We start from the raw sequence: 15,327 nt of genomic DNA, 5'->3' as shown, positions 1-15,327 counted from the left end.
TTGAGGCAGTCTCAGCGCTGCTCAACCATTCATGGGAAGCCTTGTATTTATATGAATGAATATAAAGCTTCCTCTGATTGAGGTGGAGAGGTGGGCAGATAAAAAATTTACAATTTCTACCTCAGTCAATCGGAGGAAGCCTTGTATTCATTGAAAAAACACAAGGCCTCCTTTGAATGTCTGAGCAGCACCAGCTTGGTTCCCACAAGCTATTTAGACTAAATATGGAGTTAGGCTTTAAATTCTGAAACAGAAATTGGTTGGACTACTCACCAAGGTTGGAAATATTTGTCAAATTCCACTCTGTTGACTTTTGTAAATGCAATGCATGTAGTTGTCTGTCAGTTGACTCGTAGACAAATAATTTTGTAAGGGAAAACAAATATTTAAAAAAAAGTTTCATTTCCCAAATCGTCGTCCAAGACAGCTAATTGAGAGATGATTGGCTACACCTTCAACAGGAAACACAAATCGGAAAGCTTAAAATGCCCCTCCCTCTTCTTCATCCTCAGTTGTTTTGTGTTTCTGACCATCCAGGAGTAGCTGTCCAGGTGTTGTTGTGTAACCCTCAGGTGACTAGGTCCTGGTGTGCCTGTGTTCCTGGCCAGGTTGCTTACCTATGGGTTTTTTTCCATGAAGACGTGCTGGACCTTGCCGCTTGACTGATTTGGGCAACTCCAGCAACCCATAGCTTTTTTTGGTCTGTTCTTCGGATGCGTGGTGACGCTGGTGGTCATCAGCCCCCCTGGGGGTATCTTCCCTCATTTTTCTAGCAGCACCTCTGGGCAGGTCTCCTGTATGGTAGGCTGAAGAGGCACCGGATAATTACATACTTTCCTATGAACAGGATGTGCACTTCCACCCAGCAACTTAAAAGCATAGGTGTCCACACTGGCATCATTCTGTTTTGGACTCTGATTGCTGAAAGGGACTGACATCATGGTGGCACTGGGCCAGTGAATACTACAGCCTGCAGGAGTGGAGGACATAGAGTGGGGAAAATAATTATTTGATCATCTGCAGTTTTTGTAAGTTTGCCCACTTACAAAGAAATGAAGGGTCTATAATTTTTATCATATGTGTATTTTAAATGCTAGAGACAGTATATCAACCAAACATCTAGAAAAAACATGATACAAATGTTATAAATTGGGTTGCAGTTCAGTGAGTAAAATAAGTATTTGATCCCCCACCAACCAACAATAATTCTGGCTTCCACAGACTGGCTATGTGCTCATGTGGTACACAGATTAGTCCTGTCAATTTAAGAAGGTGCTCCTACAACTTGTTATCTGTATAAAAGACACCTGTCCACAGAATCTTTCTTCAATTCAAACCTCACAACCATGTGCAAGACCAAAGAGCTCTCAAAGGACTTCAGGGACAAGATTGTAGACCTTCACAAGGCTGGATTGGGCTACAAGACCATCAGTAAGAAGCTTGATGTGAAGGAGACAACTGTTTGGAGTGATTATTCACAAATAGAAGAAATACAAAATAACCATCAATTTTCCTTCCAGCATGACAGTGACCCAAAACATACCACCAAGGCAACAAAGGAGTGAATCAAGAAGCACATTAAGGGCGTGGAGTGGCCTAGCCAGTCTCCAGACCTTAATCCTATAGAAAATGTATGAAGGGAGCTGAAACTTCGAGTAGCCAAGAAACCTTAAGGATTTAAAGAAGATCTGTAAAGAAGAGTGGACCACAATTCCTCCTGAGATGTGTGCAAACCTGGTAACCAACTGCAAGAAACATCTTACTTGCCAACAAGGGTTTCTCCACCAAGTACTAAGTCATGTTTTGCTTGGGTATCAAATATTTATTTTACTCACTGAACTGCAACTCAATTTATAACATTTGTATCGTGTTTTTTTTTTTTTCTGGATTTTTGGTTGATATTCTGTCTCCTATCATTTAAAATACACCTATGATAAAAAATTATAGACCCTTCATTTCTTTGTAAGTGGCAAACTTACAAAATCTGCAGGGGATCAAATAATTATTTTCCCCACTATACTGTTGTGGGTCCTAGGCTGTGTGCAGAGCCCAGACAGCAAGCCTTTTAATGAATCCCCCCTCTATAGAGCAAGGTGGGGAGCCGTCAGGAACCAATGAATTCTCCTGCGCAAGCTGAATTGGGGTCCACATCTTCTTTCAGAGCTTCACTTCCTAAGAGAGGCCCCAAGTACGTTGTGATTATTGCTTTAGGTTACTGGGCTCTTAGCAATGCTTTTCTACCTTTTTATATTTTTAAGGTAGTATAGCCTGTTAGGAATGTGGAAGCTGTAAATGTGAGCTTTCTGGTTCATATAGCAAGCTTTGTATGAGAAGCCTATGCTGCATATAACAGGATTGGAATCTGCTGTTTACATAAGGGTTTTATGTAACTTTATTCAGGCCATTAGCATGCCTTGCCATTTCTCTATGTGCATCACATATGTTTTTTGAAACAAATACATCTCTTCCAGTATGTTCATACACTCTCCACACAGGTGAGGTGCTGCAACCCAATTTACTCTCTCCCATGCTGTGGTATGGTGCTTCACCGTGCCAAACTAGCAGTCTCTACATCTGCTTCCCAATAGAAACTTGTAAATGAATGTCAACAACAAGGTGACAAGTAAATTAATTCTTTTTTATTGAAAACGAAGAGTAAAATGTTCCATAGCACCGACCCACTCTAACTCCTTTCAGTCCAGAAAATACCTTATTCATAGCTATTAAGTTAAGCTGTGTTAATTGCTTTCACCTGCACCTAATTTCATCTAATTACCATTTAGCTTTCACCTGCATCAGAACTAGACTGGAAATCCCACGGATGGTGGGATATGTAGTTTCTTTACAGGTGGGGTCAGTCTTCAGCCTACAGAGGGCATGCAATAATCTGTGCAGTGCCATGCGATATGCATTGTTTTATAGAAACAGAAATATCTGACACCGCTCTGTGTATACAAAGGCGCATGGGCAAGCTCTTGTCCACAATGGGCATAGTATTGACACGGCCCCAGATGACCCACATTGTCTCACAACTGATATGATCCAGAAATATTTAGACAGAATAAAGGTGAATAAAGCACCTGGACCGGATGGCATAAACCCACGAGTCCTTGAAGAATTGAACTCTGTCATTTCAAAGCCATTGTTTTTAATTTTTAGGGACTCTTTAATGACTGGCATAGTACCACTGGATTGGCGTAAGGCCAATGTGGTGCCAGTATTTAAAAAGGGATCAAAATATTTACCAAGCAATTATACCTGTTAGTTTGACTTCTATAGTTGGGAAGATACTGGAGAGCTTAATAAAAGGCCACATAGATGAGTTATTGCTTGAAAATAATATTTTAAACAGACAGCATGGATTCATAAAAGACAGAAGTTGTCAAACAAATCTGATTTCTTTTTATGAGGAGGTGAGCAAAACCTTGGACAGAGGGGTGGCTATGGACATGGTATACTTGGATTTTGCAAAAGCGTTTGACACAGTTCCCTCCTGCGCTATATGTATGTATGTATGTATACATACATACATACATACATACATACATACATACATACACCGTTTAAGAAGAAGTTGTATTGTAAATACTGAAGAGCTAAAAATATTGTAAGCCTTTAATAACAGTTTGGGAGCAGATCCCTTTTATGAAGCACTAAAGCCCCTCCCCAGTTGTTTAGCTTGCGTGTTTTAATGCACTAGTCTTCACTGAATAGATTAATACTGGTTTTTTACACTTGGGATTATCTGGGAAAAGTCTGATTATTTTAAACACCCTTTGTATATTTTGGTATTTTCCATTCTTACACTGAAACCACAGTTGGATTATAATTGCAACCAGAAATTACACAATATGCCACAGAAGCCAGAGAGAAATGCTATTAATATCCAAAGATAAACATTACTCTTGGCAGAATGCTGGTCAGGGACGTGGATGGAATAGTTAAGAGTATTAATAATAATCAGAGGTGCAAGTGAAAAGTTACATTCAAAGTGCATACCATCAACTCATTTTCTGGCTTTAAGAGACTGAATAAACTAAGACCAATTGATCAAACATTGTGTGTATTTCCATGATTTTTTTTTTTTCCTGCGGAATAAAATGACTCAATGTGGAACTTGTAAATCCTCAAAGCTGTTTTTTTCCAGACGTGTTTTTTTTTTTTTTACCACTGCCATGACCATTTTTTGCACAGAGCAACTCTGTAATGTAGTAAACACAAACCCTTGGTGTTGAACTGACACTCAAAGGTTAACGTAGGCCGTGCCCAGTTTTTTTACTGACATGTCGATGAGTGAGTTCTTTATAAGTTTGGGTAGTATTAGCTTCTTTTGAAAGGAATGTTTCTACATCTGCTGAAAAGTGTCATTTACAGAGACCAGACAGGTGTGCAATAGTTAGACTTATACCTGACTACTTATTAGTTGTGGTAAGACTTTTCTTAGTCATCCTAAGTAGTTTTTTTCAGTTATAAACCGAGAAGTGGATTTTATGGCTAATGGATAAACATGGATCTTACAGAAACACTGTTTTGTCACCCATAGCAATTGATCCAATTCCTGCTTTTTTTTTCCTCTTATGTAGCAAGAATTGAATGGAGAACTAGATTGCTATAAACAACAAGAAGAGTAGCTCCTTTAGACTCTCTGTCCTATACATTCTGTTAAAGGTCCTTCTTTTATCCCAATAGGTACAGTAGCATATCATATTGTACTATAGAAGAGCAGTAGTCTCTGTATTACAAAAGTGCATTAAAATCATCTCCTGAAGCCTTTCCACATTTGTGGGAAACCTAAATTTGCTCTATTAGAGAATATGTCTGTCCCCAAGCTGACAAATACAGTGAATTGCAAGGACTAACCAGTGTATTGAGGAATGTTTACAGATATAGAAGCTTGTAGGGAAGTGTGTTTCCTTGTAGTTCAAATGCTCATGATTTTTGTGCAATGTATTTATTGTTTTTTCTGCTAAGGCACACAATTAGCATGCTATAGTCTTGCTTGTTGAATGTTTATAATGCCCTGGTATTCAAGGAGTTAAAACAAGTTCAGTGCAGCTGCTGCAGCTCTGAGTTTGGTTGCCATTTTAGCACCCTTGTAAAAGCAGTAAAGTTAAAAGATAAGTTCACCTTTGGTAACATGTTACATGTTCCGCCCATTCTTAGGGTGGAACATGTTGCATGTTCCTATTACTGCTGCCGCTGCCTGTCCTCTCTCCCTGTGACAGCAGTACGGGGAAAAGTTCCCCATTTTAGCGGTCCGTTCTTCAAAACAGTGCTGTGAATGAACTACAAGTCCCGATACCCTTTGCGGTTTTTGACTTGTAGTTCTCAATGAACTACCATGGCGCTCATGAGCACTGTGGTAGTTCATTGATTCTTCCTGTCACAGTGTATCTGCTTGCCTGTTTGAGGTACGAGCACACAGATACACTGACAGGTTTGCAGGAGTACCTCATGGCAACAGCAATCTACTGAACATTGGTGGAATGCACTTCTTTTTTTTTTACTTCCAAAAAATTTACTTTTTATTTTTTTCTAACAGAGCTGGTTCGATAGCAAGCACGCATGAGTGCCCCCATAGGAAGCTGCTTGCTATGGGGGCACTCGGCAGGGGGGAGGGGCCAGGAGCACAGGTGGGAGACTCCAGAAGAGGAGGATCGGGGCTGCTCTGTGCAAAACCACTGCACAGAGCAGGTAAGTATGACTTATTTGTTATTTGTAAAAAAAAAATTGTGCCTTTTTTAGAATCACTTTAAATAAAAAAAAAATAAAAAAAAATTGTTAACTATAATACAACCCCAATTCCAAAAAAGTTTCAACACTGTGTAAAATCTACATAAAAAGAGAATGCAATGATTTGCACATCTCATAAACCCATATTTTATTTACAATAGAAAATAGAAAGCAAATCAAATGTTTAAACCAAGAAAATGTAGCATTTTAAGAAAAATATAAGTTCATTTTGAATTGATGGCAGCAACATGCCTCAAAAAAGTTGGGACAGGGCATCAAAAAGCTAAACATTTTGCAACTAATTAGGTTAATTAGCAACAGGTCAGTAGCATGATTGGGTATAAAAAAGGGCATCTTAGAGAGTCAGAGGTTCACCAATCTGTGAAAAGATGCATCTAAAAATTGTGGAACAATGTCAGAATAATGTTCCTCAATGTAAAATTGCAAAGACTTTTAATATATCATCATCTACAGTGCATAAAATCATCAAAGGATTCCACAAATCTTTAGAAATCGTTGAGTGCAAGGGAGATTCCAAAACGCAATACTGGATGCCCATGATCTTCTGGCCCTGGGACGGCACTGCATTAAAAACAGATGTGATTGCTATAACTGCATGGGCTCAGCAAGTTTGAATGCAGTTCGCCTTGCCATCAAAAAATACATATTAAAGCTCTGTCATGTAAAGAAGCAGCCATATCTGAACATGATCCAGAAACGCTGCCGTCTTCTCTGGACCAAAGCTCATTTCAATATGCTCTGTTGCAATGTGGAAATTGTTGTGTGATCAGACAAATCAAAATTTTACATGGTTGTTGGCAACCATGGGTGCTGTGTCCTCCGGACTAAAGAGGAGCTTCTAGCTTGTTATTAGCACTCAGTTCAAAAGCCTGCATCTCTGATGGTATGGGAGTGCATTAGTGCATATGGAATGGGTGGCTTGCACATCTATAAAGGCACCATCAATGCTGAAGGATATATCCAAGTTTTAAAGCAGCATATGCTTCCATCCAGATGATGTCTTTTTCAGGGAAGGCCTTGCATGTTTTAGCAGGACAATGCTAAATAGCGTACTGCATTTTTGACAACAGCATGGCTTTATAGTAGAAGAGTCCAGGTGCTTAAATGATGTGCTTGCAGTCTAGACCTTTCACCAATTGAAAGTATTTGGTGCATCACAAAATGAAAAATATGACCAAGACGACCCAGGAGAGTGGAACAGTTAGAATCCTATATCACGCAAGAATATGACAACATCCCTATCCCAAAACTCCCACAACTGGTCTCATTTCCCAGATGTTCACAGAGTGTTGGTAAAAGAAGTGGGGATGCTACAGTGTGGTAAACATGACCCTGTCCCAACTTTTTTGAGACTTACATCTACCATCAATTTCAAAATTACCTTTTCTTAAAATGGTACAATGCCTAGTGAATCAGTAATGAGAAAAATATCAGCTTCAGGGAGACTATATACAATACCTGTGACTCCCTGAGCCATTTGCCCCCTGCCTGCACTTTTTAGGCACAGCTTTCAGTTACACTTCAAAACTGAATTGCTTATATTTGCATTCCCTGCTCCCCCTCTTTCTCCATTACAAACCTGCTAATGAAATGTTTAAATAAACCTGTGAATCTCTATGCAATGCAGGCAGTTCCTGAATGGTGGAAGGGGTGCTGTACATAGCTTTCTGAAAGCATTACAGCACTCTCCCTCAATATTCCTCTCAAGAGTTGTGGACTGGCTCTTGGAAAGAGTATTTCAAACATCAAAATACATTGATGGGTGGGGTGGATGTCAGTCTGGAACAGTGGGCATTCTTGGGCAGGCTCTATTTAAATGCAGACCACCCTAACTAACGTCCACATGATTGAAAGAATAATTGAAATACTGATAAAAGAATTGAAATCCAGTTCATTGAAAGGGGCAAGCCAGGGACAGTTTCCGAGGAGGAAAGTGCTGGATGATATAGGCCTTCCTTCAGCCAGGAAATTACCTGGTTCCATCTGACCAAATGCAGCTTCTAATGCACATTGTGAGAAGTTCAATGTGCAGTGAAATCAGTAATCAATTTCGGTACAGGAAAGGAGCCTGATGTCACAACAACTTGTTTATAATGTGGAATTCTTCATTCTATCCATACATCATATCCATTTTTGTGGGACTAACATCATGAGGCTGTTTAGTCGGTGTTGTTTTTATTCTATCAGTCTGGTGCTATGTGTCTATATTGGAGTGTATACATTGTATTGTATTTCACAGATATTTCTGGAACAGCCCGGCCCCCTTGATAAGGCTGGGTGGGACAGTGATTCAGACATGTGAATAAAGACTGGACTTTTGAGGAGGACTCCCCTCAAAACGTGTAGGCGTTAGCAGGGGCAGACTGACAACTCATGGGGCCCCCGGGCAATAGGGGATCATGGGGCCCCTGTGTTCTTGCCCAAACTCAAAAAATCCTATGAAAAAGGTACCAGGGGCATCTCATGGGGCCCCCTACTGACCCCGGGCTCTCGGGCAGTGCCCGAGTTTCCAAATGGTCAGTCCACCCCTGGGCGTTAGCAGACCTGCCTGTCACCTTTCCAACATATCAGAAGCTTGCATAGTGGTTCTGGAGGTTTTTCTTGTGGATATTTATGATGAGCTTGTCATTTTTATTGGTTTGTGAGTATTATAACCTTTTTTTCTTTTTAATAAAGAGTGTTTAATGGTAATGCACTAGGCTGGTGCACTGACCTCTCTTTGTTTTTGTATACACTTTAATGTGCAGTTACACCTATTTTGTTAACTCCAGCCCTGTTCCATCAGTCTTATACTCGTGTGTCAATTCAGTAAGGTCCTGGCTATGTGGCTTCCATGTGCATATATCCTAATATTCACTGTTGTGCCTGCACATTCGCTCTGCATTCTCTATTCAGTCCTATGGAGAGAGAGCCTGCAGCTTCTCCCAAATTGTCTCCCTTTCACTCAGGCCAATCTCATATTTAGGTTACAAGGATATGTCTGCCAGACAACCATTCTGCAAGTGAAATGAGGTAACGACCGATTTGCGATAGTTTCAAAATGTTGCTATTTGAGATGGCATTATTTGGGGCTCAAACTAAATATTTTCTCAGCATAATGGATCATTAAAAATTCTGTCACTAGAGAACAGTCAGTTTGTACCAGCAGCTGAGCTGTGTGAATGAGGAACATGTGAGGACAGGTAGAGAATGTGGCTCTCCCTGTATAACTGCTATCTTTCATTCACCATGCCCTAGGGCTGCGTAACTTTGTGTTTTAGATTATCATTGCCTTTGGCTGTATTTCACTTGTGCTTGCAGTGCTGTAAAGACTCTTCTGTTAACAGTTTCATTGCTGACAGACATCCAGAACAAATCAGTTACCACCTTTTCATTTTGTTCATTGCTGCAGTTGTATTTTTTTATTTACTTATTTTTTGATCATGTAAAGCAAAACACAAAATTGTTTATTTTAATAAGAAAGTGTTGAAATCACTAAAGAAATCCAATTACTGCTTTTTATTATTATTATAATACAGGATTTATATAGCGCCAACAGTTTGATCAACGCTTTACAATATAAAGGGGACAATACAGTTCAATAGAAGAGGGTTAGGAGGGCCCTTACAATCTAAGGGGGAGGGGCTGGTGATACAAAAGGTAATAACTGTGGGGGTTAAACTGATAGAAGGAATAGAAAATTCTGTTATTAGCTGAAGGCAGGATAGGCTTCCCTGAAGAGATAGGTTTTCAGAGATCGCCTAAAAGTGCACAGAGTAGGCGATAGTCTGATAGATTGGGGTAGAGCGTTCCAGAGGAAGTCTTGGAGATGAGCATGGGAGGAGGAGATAAGGGAGCTAGATAGCGAGAGGAGTGGAGAGGATGGTTTGGGTGATATTTGGAGACAAGATTGGTGATGTAATTTGGGGCAGAGTTATAAATGGCTTTATATGTTATTGTTAATGTTTTCAATTTTATTAGTGGGGCAAAGCCAGTGGAGGGATTGGCAGAGAGGGGTGGCAGATATGAAACAGTTAATAAGGTGGATGAGTCTGGCAGCAGCATTCATGATAGATTGAAGAGGGGATAGCCTGCAATTAGGTAGGCCAATGAGGAGGGAGTTACAATAGTCAAGGCGAGAGATGCAAGAAGGCATTTTGCTATGCCAGCACTTCTGGGGTTAATTCTAGTGGTTCCTGTCTTACTTTGTGCCATGTAGCCCATGTCCACTTTATAATGTGTATTCTTTTCTGAATGTCTCTGTTACCAAGTCAAACAGGGATAGTCCAGGCTGGCTTTGTTCTTTTGTGTTCTCACTTCACTGTCTGCTCATACATTGCTTTAGGTCAGTCATTTCTTTGTGTTTTCTTGACTGATCTCGATGACAGTCAAAGATACCTTTCTGGAGGGCTTGGCAAATGGACAGATTTTTGTTGCTTAACACCACAATATCTACCCAGTGAATTTTATTTTAATGCTGCTGATATTCTTGTAACTTTACAAGGGTCCTGTGTAACCCACACTGCATATCAGCAAGTTCTTAAGTAGAATCTCCCCCACCCCTGCCCCCCATGCTGAGATTGCTTTGAGATGAAGTATATGTATACAATAACTAGTTAAGAACTACTAGACACAATGTTTATATAGCTCTGTACTTATGAATGTGCTGCACAACATTACACAACCCTATAAGGAGCGGTACAGTAAATTCTTTAACAACCTGAGGTAGTGCAATGCAAAGCTTTTGATATGTAGGTACATCCACGATCCCTTTACCTTCTTCCAGCCCTTTTGTTTGTTGCGCTCTGTATTTGTTACCAGTTTCCAATAACATTGAAGTTTTAAAGTGTGACGACATAAGCAAACAAAATTTGATGGTTTATGTATCTGAGCTGAGCAAAAACTTTACTTTGCAAGATGTGCAGTTAAAATGGCCACCTAATATAAGCAGCGACATTTCAGAAAAAATAACTTCTTCTATGGTATACAAAATGCTTGCTGTTCATGAGTCTGCGATCTAAGAGAGATATAGAAAAACAATTGGAGCTGTGTATGGCCCTCCTCTTCAGGATGTCATAAAAAAACATTCCCATACAGATTCCCTGAGACCACAGACACAGACAAACAGCTATTTCTTCAAAATAACAAAAGGTAGGAATCTGCAACAAAGTTTGTTAAAATTTTTGCAATGTTTATAGATCACCCAGAAGGGAATGTTTGTTTCTCAGCAGAAGTGGAATTACTGTTTAAGTGCCCCCCACCCCAAACTGCTGCCAAAGCCCCTGTAAACTCCCATGTAAGTTTTAATTCCTGAGAAAATCAACATGTAGGATGTGTTTGCACTGAGATGACCGTGCTCGAGCCTAGTGATTTCCTGTACTGAGTAAAACAAGGCGTAGCATTATGTGTTCTCCATACCTTGAAGTACCAGGTATTTAGTGGAACCTTGACATGGGGGGAACCCAAGGAAGGCAAGATAGAATATTAAAGTATGCCTGTAATATTGCCATAGCAGGGCACCTCCCTTCAGTTACAACTGTAAAAAATGTCTTCCATAATAAATCTATTTCTAATGTCAACTTTTGTGGGTTCTGTTTCCATGTAAAAGGCATAATCATGTATGGAACATTTTCATTATTATTTGCATCTCGGTAATTAGTATTTTCAAGCAGACAGATGTAAAACCTGTATAATTCTGTGTTGTATAGCTATAAGTAAAACTAGTCTGCTCCCGTTAGTACAAATTTTAAAATCTAGAGAAATACTTGCTCAGAGAGATTGATGTAATTATAGGTTTTTGTACCAGTCTGACATTGCTACATCTCTGAGTCAGCGCTTTCCCTCTAATCATATGTTCACCGACACTTGGAGAATATGCTCCAGATTATTATGTTTAGCTAAAAAAGATTCTTGCTGCGGTTGTGAAATAAAACCCGGGTTTTAGGGTTTTTTGTCTTCAGTAACTCTTTGTGTGGATGTAGCTTTCAGGATTTGAAGTACAGCCACAGGTTGACACATGTTTTTAGAAGAAATGTCCACTTAAAGTGGAACTACACTGCATCTGAGCACCACAAACCAAAATGCTATTTAATTCATTTTAATATTCAAAGCAAACTCCTCCGTGCATGTCTTCATGGTTTTTTTTTTTTTTTTTGCTGAGAAATCATTTTGAAAAACATCCCCTGGCATTTCTGGCCATTGCCATCTTGAACAAGGACACTTGATTCATGTAGTATGTACTTGCTGGAGTCCATCTGCCCTTAGCTCAGATACAGGCTGATCTTAGAACCCTCTCTCCTCTCCTGAAGACCACTTGGATGTATGATATCATTTGCCTAGGTATATAAACCAGGAAGTAATTGAAGAAATGTTAAAAAAGGTTTAAAACAAGTAAATATGATATACTTCCCTATCTATTTACTAATACTAGCAGCGTAAGGATTAAAAATAGTCCATGTTGATTGAGAGAGTGAAGCTCCACTTTAAGATTTACTTCTCTGCTCCTTAAGGTAAAATCTTTTCTTATCTTCTGAACAGGAGAGTAGGAGGGGACTAACAAATAGATGTTCTTGTTTCCTTAGTTATAAACCAAAGATAGCTATAACCATGTGATGATGGTCGTCCAGTTTGCTTACTTTTGGTCAGACCTGGCAAAAGTCACATATGTCTGTTAGTAGCCACCGATGCTGCTAGTTTCAGAATCAGTGATCTGTCAGGCAGGTCAGATCACCGACTCTGATGAGTATAATATTCTCCCTTCTTCACCCATGCCTCACCTTTATAGGAAATCTGTAATAAGGAAGTATGGAGGCTGTTATTACTGCCTTCTGCTACTGAAAATACAAATTCCCTTGCTGTCACACAGAAGTATCTTGAACTATTAAGTTGGGTGGATAATTAACCATTTAAGCCCCGGGAGGTTTTTCCCCCTTCATGACCAGGCAATATTTTCCTATTTAGCACTGCGCTACTTTAACTGACGATTGCACGGTCATGCAAATCTGTACCCAAATGAAATTTAGATCCTTTTTTTTTCCACAAAAATAGAACTTTCTTTGGTGGTAATTGATCACCACTGGCATTTATATTTTTTGCTATTTAAATGAAGAAATACCAAACATTGAAAAAAACAATGTTTTTTACTTTCTGCTATAAAATATATTCAATAAAATATAAAAAAAATTTAATACACTTTGGCCAAAATCTATTCTGCTACATGTCTTTGGTTAAAAAAAAAATCTCAATAGGAAATCACATATTGATGTGCGTGAAAGTTATAGCGTCTACAAATTATGGGTTATATATTGTAAATTTTATTTATTTTATACTGCTGATCAGCAGCTTATAATGGGGCTGTGACAGTGCGGTGGGCAATCTGACACTGACGCTAAGGGGAGCTGACTGACTGCCACTGACATCTCCAGTGACACTAATACAGTGATCAGTGATAATGCTATACACTGTCACTGTACTAATGACATTAGCTGGGAAAGGGGTTAACATCTACAGCAATCAAGGTGTTAAATGTGTGCCTAGCAATGTGTAATGTTGTGTGTATTATGTGCTGCTTTTACTAAAAGATCTTTTTGTTTCTCATCCCTGCTTTATGCAGAACATGGAAGTGCAATTATTTTAGTAAATATAAACTGCTAAATACCTTTTCTCATTAACAGTTAGAGAAGTCTTGAGGCTTCAGCTGAGCACTGGTTAAAGCTTGTAGGAAGAGTTTTCTTTCTGCTCTAGGAGTCCCCTGACCTCTGTCTGGACAGTGCTGATTGGCCCTGTGCTTATCACATGCACTCTCTCAAGAAAAAAAAAAATCCTCTCTAGCAATACACACTAAACTGAGAATGTGCAGCATGGTTATGTTCAGTCTGTCTTATCAGCATGGACATTTGAACAAGAGGAGGGGCAGAGAAATCAGGATCAACCCTCATTTTTACACAGTGCAGAGGATTAACCCCTTAGGATCCACAGTGAGTATAACAAGCATGCTTTACTGCATATACAGACTGATTTTACTGTTGTGGGTTTAGTAACACTTTAAAGGAAAAGTCATTAACCTGTAATAAGTATGCAGATTAAAATTCCACACTATAGTATGCTCCAAAGGTACCACAAACCTGTTTTTTTTTTTTTGCACTCTGTACACATTACAAAATGCATGTATTCATACCATTCATTCCTTATGTGTACAGTATTTGTCAGTACATGCTGGCATATTCACTGTGTGGCAAAAGCACTGCTGCACAAATGCATAAATAGTCTGAAATCCTCAGCATCAAGGAAGATATGCTGTAGGTCTACTTTGTATCTGTGTGACAGAAGAAAAAAATCATAGTAAGTTGTTTAGTGAACCATGAGAACTGCTTGTGGTACAGCTACTGATATAAACAGGAAAGGGCAGCAGTAACAAATGATCTCATGCAGTGTGTTCATTTACACTCTGTAAAGATTCTTACAGACTTCCTGTTTGCTGTTTCTTCTGATGGGTTATTAGATATTTCTTTGCCCCAGGGATGGAATATAAGCTGTTGGAATGATAGTTACCCCTTAGAGATTTGCCTGTAAAAGACTGCAGTAATAGTTTTATCTCAAGGCTTCCATTTGCTTTCAGCTTAATGTGTATTTCATTTACATTTTTGTGGACTTGCGTATAATATTTATACAGGATTTATATAGAGCCAGCAGATTGTGCAATGCTTTACAAAATGGAGGGAGACAGTACAATTACAATACAGTTCAATACAAGAGGGCTCAGTGGGAATAGTTGAAACCTCTGTCAGGTTTTTGTTGCCCATTGAAATTTTCCTTCACTGCCTGTCCTGTAGACACAATGGGAAGTTACAGGAAATCTCTTCAAAGTGCAGGAAATCCCCTCTTAGACAGATATCTGTGAAACAAATGTTCCTACCAAAAAAATAATAAAGAAGAATCTTTTTGTAAAGCTGGTTTCACAAAAAACAAAAAAAATCAAATCAAAAACCTAAATCCTTAGTAAATCTCACTTGCAACACCACCTGCTAGTGAAATCTGATATAGTGCAACATAGGCACAAAATTATAATTTATTTTGGTGGTCGAACTTCAGTCTACCAAGCACAGGCTTTCCCCCAGAGGTTGTTAAAGTGTTACTAAACCCAGGACCCTGTATTCACTAGATCTGGTCTTCCACAGTACACAGAACATGGAAATGCAATTATTTTAGTAAATATAAACTACTAAATACCTTTTCTCATCAGCAGTTAAAGCAGTCATGTGACTTCTACCAGTGTCCAGCAGAGCACTTGTTAAACCTTGTAGGAGGAGTTTTTATTGTCCCCTGATTGTCCTAGGAGGCTGCATAACCCCTCACCTTCTGTCTGAACAGCTCTGATTGGCCCTATGCTGATCACATTAGCTCTCCCAAGAAAAAAAAATACCTCTCTAGCAATGCACACCAAACTGAGCATGTTCAACTTGCCCCCAAGGCTCTGTTCTATCAGCAGATGAATTGGGGACAGTAGAAGAAGGGGAGGATAAGAGAAAACTGGATCAAACCACCTTTTTACATAATGCGGATGATTAACCCCTTAGGTTCCACAGTGAGTATAAC

At 39.3% G+C, this 15,327-nt stretch overlaps 1 protein-coding gene across 8 annotated transcripts in view; it reads left to right on the top strand.

The window, feature by feature from the left end:
* The window catches only part of RAPH1 (Ras association (RalGDS/AF-6) and pleckstrin homology domains 1), a 236,082-nt gene that overhangs the window by 90,436 nt on the left and 130,319 nt on the right, over positions 1 to 15,327 (top strand). The window lies entirely within an intron of this gene.

The sequence above is a fragment of the Staurois parvus genome, unplaced genomic scaffold, assembly GCF_062004578.1.
Source record: "Staurois parvus isolate SC_StPar_1 unplaced genomic scaffold, SC_StPar_1.0 ptg000011l, whole genome shotgun sequence".
Classification (NCBI taxonomy): Eukaryota; Metazoa; Chordata; class Amphibia; order Anura; family Ranidae; genus Staurois; species Staurois parvus.
This window is presented reverse-complemented; position numbering and strand designations above follow the sequence as displayed.